The 14529-nt window shown below is 65.5% G+C and overlaps 1 long non-coding RNA gene across 1 annotated transcript; it reads left to right on the forward strand.

Moving 5' to 3' along the window:
• The first annotated feature begins 2175 nt into the window (after window positions 1-2175).
• Window positions 2176-3581, forward strand: LOC140000378 (uncharacterized). Its single transcript, XR_011805523.1, has 3 exons — window positions 2176-2385; window positions 2463-2785; window positions 3516-3581. It is a non-coding gene; the product is annotated as an uncharacterized lncRNA (long non-coding RNA).
• The last annotated feature ends 10948 nt before the right edge of the window (window positions 3582-14529 follow it).

Raw genomic sequence — 14529 nt, forward strand, 5'->3', positions numbered from 1 at the left:
TGGGATTGGGGTTGGGGTTGGGGTTGGGGTTGGGGTTGGGATTGGGATTGGGATTGGGATTGGGATTGGGGTTGGGGTTGGGGTTGGGGTTGGGATTGGGATTGGGATTGGGATTGGGATTGGGATTGGGGTTGGGGTTGGGGTTGGGGTTGGGGTTGGGGTTGGGGATGGAGATAGAGACCAATAGTGGATGGGTTTAGGGACTGGGACTAGGATGGGGATGGGAGGGGATGGGATTGGGGTGGGATTGGGAGGGGGATGGGAGGGGATTGGGGTGGGGATGGGAGGGGATTGGGATGGGATTGGGATGGGATTGGGATGGGATGGGGATGGGGATGGGAGGAGATTGGGGTGGGGATGGGATGGGGATGGGGATTGGGATTGGGGTTGGGGTTGGGATTGGGGTGGGGATGGAGATAGAGACCGATAGTGGATGGGTTTAGGGACTGGGACTAGGATGGGGATGGGAGGGGGTGGGATTGGGGTGGGATTGGGGTGGGGATGGGATGGGGATGGGATGGGGATGGGAGGGGATGGGATTGGGGTGGGATTGGGATGGGGATGGGATGGGGATGGGATGGGGATGGGATTGGGATTGGGGTGGGGATGGAAATGGAGACTAATAATGGATGAAAATAGGGACTGGGACTGGGACTGGGACTGGGACTGGGACTGGGACTGGGACTGGGACTGGGATGGGGATGGGGATGGGAGGGGATGGGAGGGGATTGGGGTGGGGATGGGAGGGGATGGGATTGGGGTGAGATTGGGATGGGGATGGGAGGGGGATGGGAGGGGATTGGGGTGGGGATGGGATGGGTTGGGATGGGATGGGATGGGATGGGGATGGGATTGGGGTGGGGATGGAAATGGAGACTAATAATGGATGAAAATAGGGACTGGGACTGGGACTGGGACTGGGACTGGGACTGAGACTGGGACTGGGACTGGGACTGGGACTGCGACTGCGACTGGGACTGAGACTGGGACTGAGACTGGGACTGGGACTGGGACTGGGACTGGGACTGGGATGGGGATGGAATGGGTTTGGAATGGGGATGGGGGTGGGATTGGAACAGGATTGGGATGGGGATGGAGATGGAGACCAATAATGGATGAAAATAGGGGGTGGGATTGGGATGGGATTAGGGTGAGATTGGGATGGGGTTGGGGATGGGATGGGAATGGAGACAGGTCCAGGGACCAGAACGGGACGAGGATGGGGACTGGGACAGGGATGGGAACCCGCACACAGGGCTGTGATGCGCACGGGGCTCATCCTGCCCGGGGCCGTGGTCCCCATCATCCCCCACCCCACCTTGTCCCCCCCCCATGCTTGGGGTCCCCCCGGTGTCCCCGCAGATGTGGACGAGTGCCAGGAGCATGGGGCCGAGTTGTGTGGGGCCGAGCGCTGCGAGAACCTGCCCGGATCCTACCGCTGCGTGCCCCCCTGCCAGCCCGGCTACCGGCCCCGGGACGGCGGGGGGTGTGAGGGTACGGGGCCATAGGGACGGGGACAGGGCCATGGGGATGGGGATGGGGCCATGGGGACGGGGATGAAGCCATGGGGATGGGGACGGGGCCATGGGGATGGGGATGGGGCCATGGGGACGGGATGAGGCCATGGGGATGGGGATGGGGCCATGGGGATGGGGATGGGGCCATGGGAACGGGGATGGGGCCATGGGGATGGGGATGGGGCCATGGGGATGGGGACAGGGCCATGGGGACGGGGATGGGGCCATGGGGACGGGGATGGGGCCATGGGGACAGGGACTGGGGCACGGGGATGGGGATGGGGGTACGGAGAGGCTGAGGGGACCCTGAGGGGCCATGGCATGGGGGACATCAGGGACAAGCCAATGGGGCACAATAGGGACAAAGCTATGGGGACATGGAAAAAACAACGGGGATGCTGGGGACAAGCCAATGGGGTCGAGGTGCAGGGGGACTTCTCTATGGGGTCAGGATGGGGATGGGCAGCAGGGGACATCAGGGACAACACCACGGGAGATAATGGGGACAAAACGATGGGGGACATTGGGACAAGCCAATGGGGCCACTGGGGACAAGCCAATGGGGTCGAGGTGCAGGGGGGCTTCTCCATGGGGTCAGGATGGAGACGGAGAGCAGGGACCATCGGGGGACAGTGGGACCCCCCCATGGGGCTGAGCTTTTGGGGGACGGCTCCACGCTCCCCCCCCAATGTCCCCACCGCCCCCTCCCCCCAAAAAAACGTCACCTCCCCGCTTGCAGACGAGGACGAGTGCGCCGAGGGGGGGTCCCGCTGCGGCCCCCACGCCGCCTGCCACAACCTCCCCGGCTCCTTCCAGTGCGCCTGCCACCAGGGCTACGAGGCCGCCCGGCACGGCCACCACTGCCAGGGTACGGGGACAGCGGGGACAGCAGGGGGGGGACACCCAGAGTGACACTGAGCCCCCCCCCTTCGTGTTTCCCCCCAGACGTGGACGAGTGCGCGACGCTGCCGGGGGTGTGCGGGGCGGCGCGCTGCGAGAACGTGGACGGCTCCTTCCTCTGCCTCTGCCCCGACGGGGGGCACGAGTTCGATCCGGTGACGGGGACGTGCGGGGGACCCCCCCCAGCGACCCCACTCCTCCGGCCCCCCCCGGAGCCGTGGAAGCCCCCCCGGGCTTGGCGGCGTGCTTCAGCCCCGCCTGCGGGGTGCTGGCGCCCAACGTCAGCCGGCAGCAGTGCTGCTGCAGCGTGGGGGGCGCCTGGGGGGTCCGCTGCCCCCCCCCGAGGCCGTGCCCCACGCCTGGAACCGGTGGGGACATGGGGACGCTATGGGGGGGGGAGGGGATTGGGGATGGCGTGGGGTGGGAAGGGATTGGGGTGGGAGTGGGATTGGGGATGGGGATTGGGATTGGGGATGGGGACGGGGATAGGGATGGGGATGGGGATGGGGATGGGGATGGGGATGGGGATGGGGATGGGGATGGGGATGGGGATGGGGATGGGGATTGGGACTGGGATGGGAAGGGATGGGGATAGGACTGGGATGGGATGGGATGGGATTGGGATTGGAGTGGAGTGGGATGGGATGCGATTTGGGATGGGATGGGATGGCGATGGGATTGGAGTTGCAATTGGGACTGGGATGGGATGGGATTGGGATGGAGATAGGATTAGGATTGGGATGGGATTGGGATAGGATTGGGGGGTGGAGATGGAATTGGGATGGGGTTGGTGATGGGATTGAGATAGATTGGGATTGGGACTGGGATGGAATGGGGATGGGATGGGGATGGGATGAGGATGGGACTGGGATTGGGGTGGGAAGGGATTGGGATGGGTTTGGGGTGGTGATGGGATTTGGGATGGGGATGGGGATGGGATTGTAAAGGGATTGGGATTGGGGTGGGTATTGCCAGGGATTAGGACTGGGATGGGATGGGATTGGGATCGGGGTGTGGATGGGACAGGGATGGGCTGGGGATGGGGTCAGGATGGTGCCAAGGTGCAGGGGGGGTGACACCTCTGTCCCCCCCCCCAAGCCGAGCACCGAGCCCTCTGCCCCCACGGGACCGGCCAGACCACGGGGCCCCAGGGCTCAGCAGCAGGTCAGTGCGGCCGCGGGGGGGGCACAGCAATGGGGCCCCCCCCCATTTGGGGGCTCCCTCCGTTTAGGGACTCCCCCCCCTACTCAGGGGCTCCCCCCTGTATTTAGCGGTTCCCCAATGTTGGGGATGCCCCCCCATTTTGGGGATGCCACCCCTGTTTTGGGGCTCCCCCATTTATGGGATGCCCCCCATTTTGGGGACTCACCCCCCCTAATTTGGGAATGGCCCCCATTTGGGGGACTCACCCCTCCCATTTTGGGGATGTCCCCATTTTTCAGGGTGCCCCCTCAATTTGGGGATGCCCCCCCTATTTGTGGGGTTACGCCCCTCCCCTTTTGGGTGCATCCCGCCTATTTTGGGGCAATACCCCCCCCTATTTTGGGGTTCCCCTCCTATATAGGGGCTCCCCCGTTTCGGGGGTGCCCCCCCAATTCCGAGGACCCTCCCCCTGACGTCGCCCCCCCCCTTACCCCCTTACCCCCCAGATGTGGACGAGTGCCGGGTGTTCGCGCCGCAGCTGTGCCGGGGGGGGGTCTGCATCAACGCCGCCCCCGGCTTCAGCTGCTACTGCCCCAGCGGCTACTACTACGAGCAGGAGCACCTGCAGTGCGTGGGTGAGCACCCAGCACCCCCAGCACCCCCCCAGCACCCCCCCAGCACCCCCAGCACCCTGACCTCAGCACCCCCAGCACCCTACTTGTGCCCTGGGTGCACCCTGCCTGCACCCTGAGCACCCTACTTGCATCCTGAGCACCCTGAGCACCCTGCCTGCACCCTGAGAGCACCCTACTTGCACCCTGACTGCACCCTAAGAGCACCCTGTGCACCCCGAGCACCCTACTCGCACCTTGAGCACCCTGCCCTCAGCACCCTGAGCACCCTGCCAGCACCCCCAGCACCCCCAGCACCCCCAGCACCCTGACCTCAGCACCCTAATTGTGCCCTGGGTGCACCCTGCCTGCACCCTGAGCACCCTGAGCACCCGACTTGTGCCCTGACTGCACCCTGAGTGCGCCCTACCTGCACCCTGAGCACCCTAATTGTGCCCTGAGTGCGCCCTACTTGCACCCTGCCTGCACCCTACTTGCACCCTGAGAGCACCCTGAGCACCCAGCCAGCACGCTGAGCTCCCTACCTGCACCCTGAGCACACAACCTGTACCCAGAAAGCACCCTAAGAGCACCCTGGCTGCACCCTGAGCACCCTCTTTGCACCCTGAGCACCCAACTTGTGCCCTGCCAGCACCCTACCTGCACCCTGAGCACCCTGCCTGCACCCAGCCAGCACCCTGAGCACCCAACTTGCATCCTGAGCACCCTGAGCGTGCCCTGTCTGCACCCTGAGCACCCAACTTATGCCCTGAGTGCACTCTACCTGCACCCTGAGCACCCTACTTGCACCCTGCCAGCACCCTGAGCACCCTGCCTGCACCCAGCTCACACCCTGAGAGCACCCTGCCCACACCCTTCCAGCACCCTGCCAGCACCCTGAGCACCCTACTTGCACCCTGCCTGCACCCTGAGCACCCTGCCAGCACCCAGCCAGCACCCTGAGCACCCAACTTATGCCCTGAGTGCACCCTACTTGCACCCTGAGCACCCAACTTGTGCCCTGCCAGCACCCTGCCTGCACCCTGAGCACCCTAATTGTGCTCTGAGTGCACCCTGGCTGCACCCTGAGCACCCTCTTTGCACCCTGAGCACCCAACTTGTGCCCTGAGTGCGCTCTACCTGCACCCTGAGCACCCTACTTGCACCCTGACTGCACCCTGAGCACCCTGCCTGCACCCAGCTCACACCCTGAGCACCCTGCCCACACCCTTCCAGCACCCAGCCAGCACCCTGAGCACCCTGAGCGTGCCCTACCTGCACCCTGAGCACCCTAATTGTGCTCTGAGTGCACCCTCCCTGCACAATACCTGCACCCTGAGCACCCAACTTGTGCCCTGAGTGCACCCTCCCTGCACCCTCAGCACCCTGCCTGCACCCTGTCTGCACCCCGAGCACCCTACTCGCACCCCAAGCACCCTGCCCTCAGCCCCCCGAGCACCCTTCCAGCCCCCCGAGCCCCCTTCCAGCCCCCCCCCCCGTGCCCCCCACCCCCTTGCCGACCACCACCGCCCCCCCCCCAGATAACGACGAGTGCCAGGACGAGGACGCGGAGCCGTGCATCGGGGGCCGCTGCGTCAACACGGTGGGCTCCTACTTCTGCTCCTGCGCCCCCCCCCTGGTGCTGGACGGCTCCCAGCGCCGCTGCGTCACCAACGACACCCGCGCCATGGGTGAGGCCACCCCCTGTCACCCCCCCCGTGTCACCGTCACCCCCCCCGTGTCGCCCTGTCCCCACGTGTCCCCATATCCCTGCCCTATGTCCCCGTGGCCCCCCATCCCCGTGTCCCGGCACTGTCCCCTGATGCCCCCCCCGTGTCCCCATGTCCCACATCCTGATGTCCCACGTCACCGTGTCCCCACGTCCTGTGTCCCCATACCCCCATGGCGCTGTATCCCCCATGTCCCCAAATCCCCGTGTCCCCGTGTCCCCATGTCCCACATCCTGATGTCCCACGTCACCGTGTCCCCACGTCCTGTGTCCCCATACCCCCATGGCGCTGTATCCCCCATGTCCCCAAATCCCCGTGTCCCTGTGTCCCCATGTCCCACGTCGCCTCCCCCTTGTCCCACATCCCCCTGTCCCACGTCACCATATCCCCGTGTCCCCATGTCCCCATGTCCCACATCCCTTCATCCCAGTGTCCCCCATTGTCTCCCCACATCCCACATCACCTCCCCATGTCCCCACCTCACTGTGTCCCCATGTCCCCGTGTCCCCATGTCCCCACGTCCCTATGACCCCACAGCCACGTGGCCCCATAGCCTCATGTTGCCATGCACCCGTGTCCCCTACGGCCCCTTGTCCCCTCGTCCCCATGTCCCCATGTCCCTAAGGCCCTATAGCCTCACATCCCTGTGTCCCCATGTCCCCCCATGTCCCTGTCCCCCCCCCCATGCCCACGTCCCCATGCCCCCTCCCATGCCCACGACCCCCCATCCCCTATACCCATGTCCCCATGTCCCCATGTCCCCAAGACCCCACACAGGGGGACCCCCACCCTGCCCCCCTCCTACCCCAGCAATAGGGACCCCCCCAGACCCCCATAATGGGGACCCCATGGGCACCCCCCAGAGTGGGTCCCCCTTAGACACCCCCCCCATGATTGGGACCCCTTGGACCCCCCCCATAACAGGGACCCCTTTGCCCCCCCCAATAATGGGAACCCCTCCCACCACCCCACAACGCCCCCCCCCTAATGGAGACCCCTTGGGTACCCCCCATATAACAGTGCCCCCCCCACCTCTTTACACCCCCCCCCCTTAGCATCCCCAATTTTTAGGACCCCACCCCACAACCTGCCCCCCCCCCCATTTTTTTTTCTCCCCCCCCCCCCCCCCCCAGATGACTTCGAGTTCCTCTGCAACGTCCTGCGCCCCCCCGGCCCGGGGCTGGGCCCCCCCTACGAATACGGCCCCGAATACCCCCCCCACTACGGGCTGCCCTACGGCCCCCTCCCCTTTGGGGGTCCGGGCCCCCGCCTGCCCCCCCCGGGGCTGCGCGCCGACTACGACCCCTATGGGCTGGGGGGGGGCTACGACCCCCGCGGGGACGCCCTTTACGCCGCCCCCCCCCCGCTACGAGGACTTGGAGGATTTCGAGGGGTCCCGCCGGGGCCCCCCCCGCTCCTCCCGGCCCCGCAGCCCCCCCAGCGCCCCCCAGGACCCCCCCCCGTGGCTCTTCCAGCCCCATGGTGTGGCCGAGCGGCCGGGGCGAGCCAGCGAGGATGGTGAGTTTGGGGGGGGGCGGGATTGAGGGGTTTTGGGGGGGGATTTTGTTTTTTTTATGGGGAGGGGGCTGACGGGGACCCCCCCCCGCAGACCCCCGGGACGAGGCGCTGCCGCCGGAGCTGTGCGGGGTGCTGAGCGGCTGCGAGCATGGGCACTGCGTGCGGGTGCCCCAGGGCTTCACCTGCGCCTGCGACCCCGGCTACCGGCTGGACGCGGCACGCGTGGCCTGCGTGGGTGAGACACGGCCTAATCCCGGCCTAATCCGGCCTAATCCGGCCTAATCCGGCCTAGTCCCGGCCTAGTCCCGGCATAATCCCGGCCTAATCCGGCCTAATCCGGCCTAATCCGGCCTAGTCCCGGCCTAGTCCCGGCATAATCCCGGCCTGATTCCGGCATAATCCCGGCCTAATCCGGCCTAATCCGGCCTAGTCCCGGCATAATCCCGGCATAATACGGCCTAATCCGGCCTAGTCCCGGCCTAATCCGGCCTAATCCGGCCTAGTCCCGGCATAATCCCGGCATAATACGGCCTAATCCGGCCTAATCCCAGCCTAATCCGGCCTAATCCGGCCTAATCCCGGCCTAATCCGGCCTAGTCCCGGCATAATCCCGGCCTAATCCGGCCTAATCCCGGCCTGATCCCGGAATAATCCCGGCCTGATCCCGTCCTAATTCCTTCATAATCCCGGCCTAGTCCCGGCCTAATCTGGCATAATCCAGGCCTAATCCCGGCCTGATCCCGGCCTGATCCCAGCCTAATCCTGGCCTAATCCCGGCCTGATTCCGGCCTGATTCCGGCCTGATCCCGGCATAATCCCAGCCTGTTCCCATCCCAATCCCATCCCATCCCAAACCCCAGTCCCAGACCAAATCCCACCCCATCCCATCCCCAATCCCACTTTAATCCAACCCCCAATCCCACCCTAATCCAACCCCAAATCCTACCCCAATCCTACCCCAATCCTACCCCAAATCCCGATCCCATGCCCATTCCATACCCCCAATCCCAATCCCACCCCAATCCCATCCCCACCCCCCCAATCCCATCTGCAACCCCTTCCCACCCCAGTCCGACCCCAAATCCAATCCCAATCCCACCCCAAATCCCAACTAAATCCCAATCCCGCCCCAAATCCCAACCAATCTCAGTCCCCACCCCAAATCCCTTCCCATCCCAACACAAACCCATCCTAATCCCACCCCAATCCCATCCCAAATCTCACCCCAATCCCATCCGCAACCCCTCCCCACCCCAGTCTAACCCCAAATCCAATCCCAACCCCAATCCCACCCCAAATCCTACCCAATCCCAATCAAACCCCAATCCCACCCCAATCCCCCCTCAAATCCCCCCCAATCCCAATCCCACCCCAATCCCATCCCAATCCCCCACAATCCCAATCCCCACCAAAATCCCACCCCAATCCCATCCCCATCCCCCTCAATCCCACCCCAAAACCCACACAATCCCAATTCCACCCCACCCCAATCCCACCCCAATCCCATCCCAATCCCATCCCAATCCCCCTCAATCCCACCCCAATCCCCCCCAATCCCAATCCCACCCCAATCCCCCCCAACCCCCCCCCCCAATCCCACCCCAAATCCCACCCCATTCCCCCCCCAATCTCCCCCAATCCCCCCAAAACCCCCCAATCCCACCCCAATCCCACCCCAAATCCCCCCCAACCCCCCTTAATCCCCCTCCCCGACCCCCCCTGACCCCCCCCCTTTTCCCCGCAGACCTCGACGAGTGCTCGGAGGCCGCCCTGTGCCGGGGGGGGCGCTGCCTCAACACCCCCGGCTCCTTCCGCTGCCTCTGCCCCCCCGGCTCTGTCCCGGCGCAGGGACCCCCCCGCTGCATCCCCGCGCGCCCCCCGGCCTGAGCCCCCCCCTCCCCATCCCGGGGGGGGGGCCCTGTATTTATTGTCTGTATATATCGGAGCTGGGGGGGGGGGGGGATGGAGAGACACTGGGGGGCACCGTCCGGCATCCCCCCCCCGCCCGCTGTGGGGTGAGGTGGGGGGGGGGCTCCTGGGGGTGCCCATGGGGGTGCCCGGCCCCCCGCTCCCTCCCCCCCCGTCCATGTGAGCCCCCCCTCACTTCCCCCCCAATTTTTACAGAATAAAGGTTTTCTATAAAATGAGCTGGGGGGGGGGGAGTTCTTTCATCCTAATAGGGTCGGGTGGGGGGGGGGCTGTGGTGTCACAGGGACTGGGACCCCAAATGGGACCCCCCCCTCATGAGTCTGGACCCCTCTACTTGGGACTGGGACCCCTCTATGGGTTTGGGACCCCCCCCAGTGGGACTGGGACCCCCCCCATGTATCTGCTCCCCCCCTCAATGTGTCTGCCCCCCCCAATGGGACTGGGAGCCCCCCATGTGTCTGGGACCCCTCCATGGGTTTGGGGACCCCCCCCAATGGGATCAGGATCCCCACCCCAATGGTGCTGTGACCCCCCCCCCCCATGGGTCTGTGACCCCCCAATGGGACCGGGAACCCCCCTATTGGACCTGGGACCCCCCCCATGTGTCTGGGACCCCCCCCATGTGTCTGGGACCCCCCCCCCATGCATCTGGGACCCCCAACCCCCCCCAGTGACCACAGCGAGCCCGTCGCGCTTCGAGCCCCCCGTTTATTGCCCCCCCTCGTCCAGCAGCCCCCCGTCCTCCTCGGGGGGGTCCGGGGGGGGGCGCAGCGCGGCGCTGACCCCGTGCAGCTCCAGCAGCTGCTGGAAGGCCGCCAGCAGCAGCAGCGCCGCCGTCACCCCCAGCAGCAGGTAGGCTGGGGGGGGGGGACACAGCGGTCAGAGACCCCCACCCCCCCGTGGAGACCCCCACCCCATGGAGAGATCCCCATGGAGACCCCCCCCCAATGAAGACCCAATCCGCCATGGTGACCCCATCCATGAAGACCCCGCCACCATGAAGACCCCACCCCAATGGAGACCCAACCACCATGGAGACCCCAACCATGAAGACCCCAACCACCATAAAGACACCACCAGAAAGACCCCACCCCAATGGAGACCCCAACCACGGAGACCCCAACCATGGAGAACCCAACCACCATAGAGACCCCAACCATGAAGTCCCCCAACCACGAAGACCCCAACCACGAAGACCCCAACCATGAAGACCCCACCCCAATGGAGACCGCGCCCCAGTGGAGACCCAACCACCATGGAGACCCCAACCATGGAGACCCAACCACCATAAAGACACCACCCCAATGGAGACCCCAACCACGAAGACCCCAACCACGAAGATCCCAACCATGAAGACCCCAACCATCTAAACCCCAACCATGGAGACCCCAACCATGAAGACCCCAACCATGAAGACCCCAACCATAAAGACCCCAACCATGAAGACCCCAACCATCTAAACCCCAACCACGGAGACCCCAACCATGGAGAACCCAACCACCATAGAGACCCCAACCATGAAGTCCCCCAACCACGAAGACCCCAACCACGAAGACCCCAACCATGAAGACCCCAACCATAAAGACCCCAACCATGAAGACCCCAACCATCTAAACCCCAACCATGGAGACCCCAACCATGAAGACCCCAACCATGAAGACCCCAACCATAAAGACCCCAACCATGAAGACCCCAACCACCATGGAGAACCCAACCATGAAGACCCCCAACCACGAAGATCCAACCACCATGAAGACCCCAACCATGAGGACCCCAACCACCTAAACCCCAACCATGGAGACACCAACCATGAAGACCCCAACCATGAAGACCCCACCACCATAAAGACCCCACCCCAATGAAGACCCCCCCCACCAAGAAGACCCCAACCACATAGCCCCAACCCCCACATAACCCCAACCCCAGATCCCCAAACCCCAACGCCCCCCACCCCAACGCCCCCCCCCAACCCCCCGCCCCCGCTCACCGGCCAAGGCCACCCGGTAGAGGTGGCGCGGGGGCTGCCCCTCCGGTGCCCCCGCCGCGTCCCCCAGCCCCACGGTGGTGACGGCCATGCCGCAGAAGAAGACGGCGTCCAAGAAGCTCCCGGAGCCCCCCAGGGCCCACAGGGCGGCGGCAGGCAGCAGCACGAAGCCCCCCGCCACCGCCACCGCCAGCAGCCCCAAATGGAGCCCGGCGGCCCCCCGGGGGCTCCAACCCCACCGCGTCCTCAGGTAGCGCCGGGGCCACCGGGTGACCGGCACCGAAAGCCACCGGGCCACCACCGCCAACGTCAACACCGTGAAGGGGACGCCCAGCGCCGCGTAGGCCAAGCAGAAGGCTTTGCCCCCCGGGGACAGGGGGGCCACGGGGCCGTAGCCTGGGGGGGGGGGGGAAATTTAGGGGGGGGACCCCCCCCGGTAAGTGAAAGGGGAGGGGGGACCCCTGGGGGTGGTGGGGGGAGGTTGGGGGCTTGGTGGTGATGGGGGTCCTGGGCGAACTGGGGGGCTCTGTGGGCTGGGGGGGTCCTGGTGGGGCTGGGGGGGGGCCTGGGGGTCCCAGTGCTAAAGGGGGTCCCAAAACCCATGGGGGTCCTGAGGTTCTCAGGGGGCTCGGTGCCTATGGGGGGCCATGGAGGGTCCTGGTGCCCACGGGGGTCCTGGTGTTCATGGGGGTCCCGGTGTTCTTGGGGGGGTCCCGGGGGGGCCTGGTGCTCAGAGGCGTCCTGGGGGAATTGGTGCTCATGGGGGTCCTGGGGTTCATGGGGGTCCCGGGGGTCTCAATGCCCTTGGGGGGGTCCTGGTGCCCATGGGGTTCTTTAGGAGGGTCCCAATTCGGAGGGGGGGTCCCGATTTGGGGGCGGGGGGGCTCCTTACCCACAGTGGTGAGCAGGGTGGTGGAGAAGAAGAAGGCGGAGGCCAGGTCCCACCGCGGGGTCCCGGAGGCGTTGAGGGTCCCGGGGGGGGTCCCGAGGGTCCGCGCCCCCCCCTCCAGCACCCAGAGCCCCAGGGTGCCCAGCAGCAGCAGCCCCCCCTGGGCCACCGTGTGGCCTTGGGGACGTGGTGGCCATGGGGACATGGTGGATATGGGGACATGGTCATCCTGGGGACATGGTGGCCACGGAGACATGGTGGCCATGGGGATGTGGTGGCCATGGGGACATGGTGGCCTTGGGGACAAGATGGCCGCCGTAGCCAGGAAATGGCCACGACACCTCAGGGACAGCCCTAGGGCCACCACGGCCACCGTGTGGCCTTGGGGATGTGGTGGCCACGGAGATGTGGTGGCAACAGGGATGTGGTGGATCTGGGGACATGGTGGTCTTGGGGAAGTGGTAGCCCTGGGGACGTGGTGGCCTTGGGGACAAGATGGCCGCCGTGGCCAGGAAATGGCCACGACACCTCAGGGACAGCCCTAGGGCCACCACGGCCACCGTGTGGCCTTGGGGACGTGGTGGCCTTGGGGATAAGATGGCGCTGGGGACATGGTGGATATGGGGCCGTGGGGGCTATGGGGCCATGGGGGCTATGGGGACGTGGTGGCCCTGGGGACATGGTGGCCTTGGTGACGTCATGGCTTTGGTTGCCATCATGGCTTTGGTGACGTGGTGGCCTTGGTGACGTCATCACCTTAGTGGCACGGTGGCCTTGCTGACATCACACCCTTGCTGACGTCACGGCCCCGCGCGCCCGTCCCCATGGCAACCGCCACTTCCGGCCCCGCCCCGCCGCTCCGCCAACAGCTTCCTCCCGCGCTCCTCACGTGACCGGAAGCGGAAGCGCCATGGAGCCCCCGGGAGCGGCGGCGGGGCTCGGTGCGGACCCCCGGCGCCCCCCCCCTCCCCCGACCCCCCCCGGCCCCCCCTGACCCCCCCTCTCCTCTCCCCGCAGCCCCCAAGCGCCGCGGCCCGGGCCCGGCCCCTCCGCGGATGGCGGAGCCGCGGCCGCTCTTCGACGACACCAGCGGCGGGGCCGCCCCCCCCCCCCACGGCCCGGCCCGGGCCTACGGGGCCCCCCCGGCGGCCCCCCCGGCGTCCTCCGCATCCCGCCTGCCCCCCCCCGCCGCCGCCTTCCTGGCCGAGCCCGTGTCCAGCCTGGCCGCCGCCTACGGCAGCAGCTTGGCCAGCCAGGGCCGGGACATCGTGGACCGGAACGTGAGGAGCGGGATAAGGGGGGGTGGAGGGAGAATTGGGGGGGGTGGGGGGGGGCGGCGGGGAGCTATAGGGGGCTGCGGGGGGCTACAGGGGGCTATATGGGGCTAGGGGGGCTATAGGGGGCTATAGGGGGCTCTAGGGTGCTATGGGGGGCTATTGGGGGCTACGGGGGGCTATGGGTGGCTACGGGGGGCTGTACTCGGCTCTGGTGAGGCCGCACCTCGAGTACTGTGTTCAGTTTTGGGTCCCTCGCTACAAGAAGGACATGGAGGTGCTTGAGCGGGTCCAGAGAAGGGCGACGAAGCTGGTGAGGGGCCTGGAGAACAAGTCCTACGAGGAGCGGCTGAGGGAGCTGGGCTTGTTCAGCCTGGAGAAGAGGAGGCTCAGGGGCGACCTTATCGCTCTTTACAGATACCTTAAAGGAGGCTGTAGTGAGGTGGGGGTTGGCCTGTTCTCCCACGTGCCTGATGACAGGATGAGGAGGAATGGGCTAAAGTTGCGCCAGGGGAGTTTTAGGTTGGATCTTAGGAAGAACTTCTTTACCGAAAGGGTTGTTAGACACTGGAACAGGCTGCCCAGGGAAGTGGTGGAGTCACCATCCCTGGAAGTCTTTAAAAGACGTTTAGATGTAGAGCTTAGGGATATGGTTTAGTGGGGACTGTTGGCGTTAGGTCAGAGGTTGGACTCGATGATCTTGAGGTCTCTTCCAACCTAGAAATTCTGTGATTCTGTGACTTATTGGCTCAGCTCTGGTCAGCAGAGGGGCCCTTAGCAAACATGGGGCAGCTTCCAGATCCTTCTCACAAAAGCCACTCCTATGGCCCCGTGCTACCAAAACCTTGCCAGGTAAAACCACTACAGGGAGGCGCATCTCATCTGGTGGTAGCAGGCCAGTGTCACATAGACCCTCCCATGATCAGCAAGCCCAAAGTTCTACCAGTTGCACCAGTCCCGAAGCTACGTGTTAATGTGATGAGTCTGCTTGTCAGCATCGATCCCCCCTATCGGAAGGACAGAGGCAAACACAA

This window comes from Anas platyrhynchos, chromosome 33, assembly GCF_047663525.1.
Source record: "Anas platyrhynchos isolate ZD024472 breed Pekin duck chromosome 33, IASCAAS_PekinDuck_T2T, whole genome shotgun sequence".
NCBI classification, from domain to species: domain Eukaryota; kingdom Metazoa; phylum Chordata; class Aves; order Anseriformes; family Anatidae; genus Anas; species Anas platyrhynchos.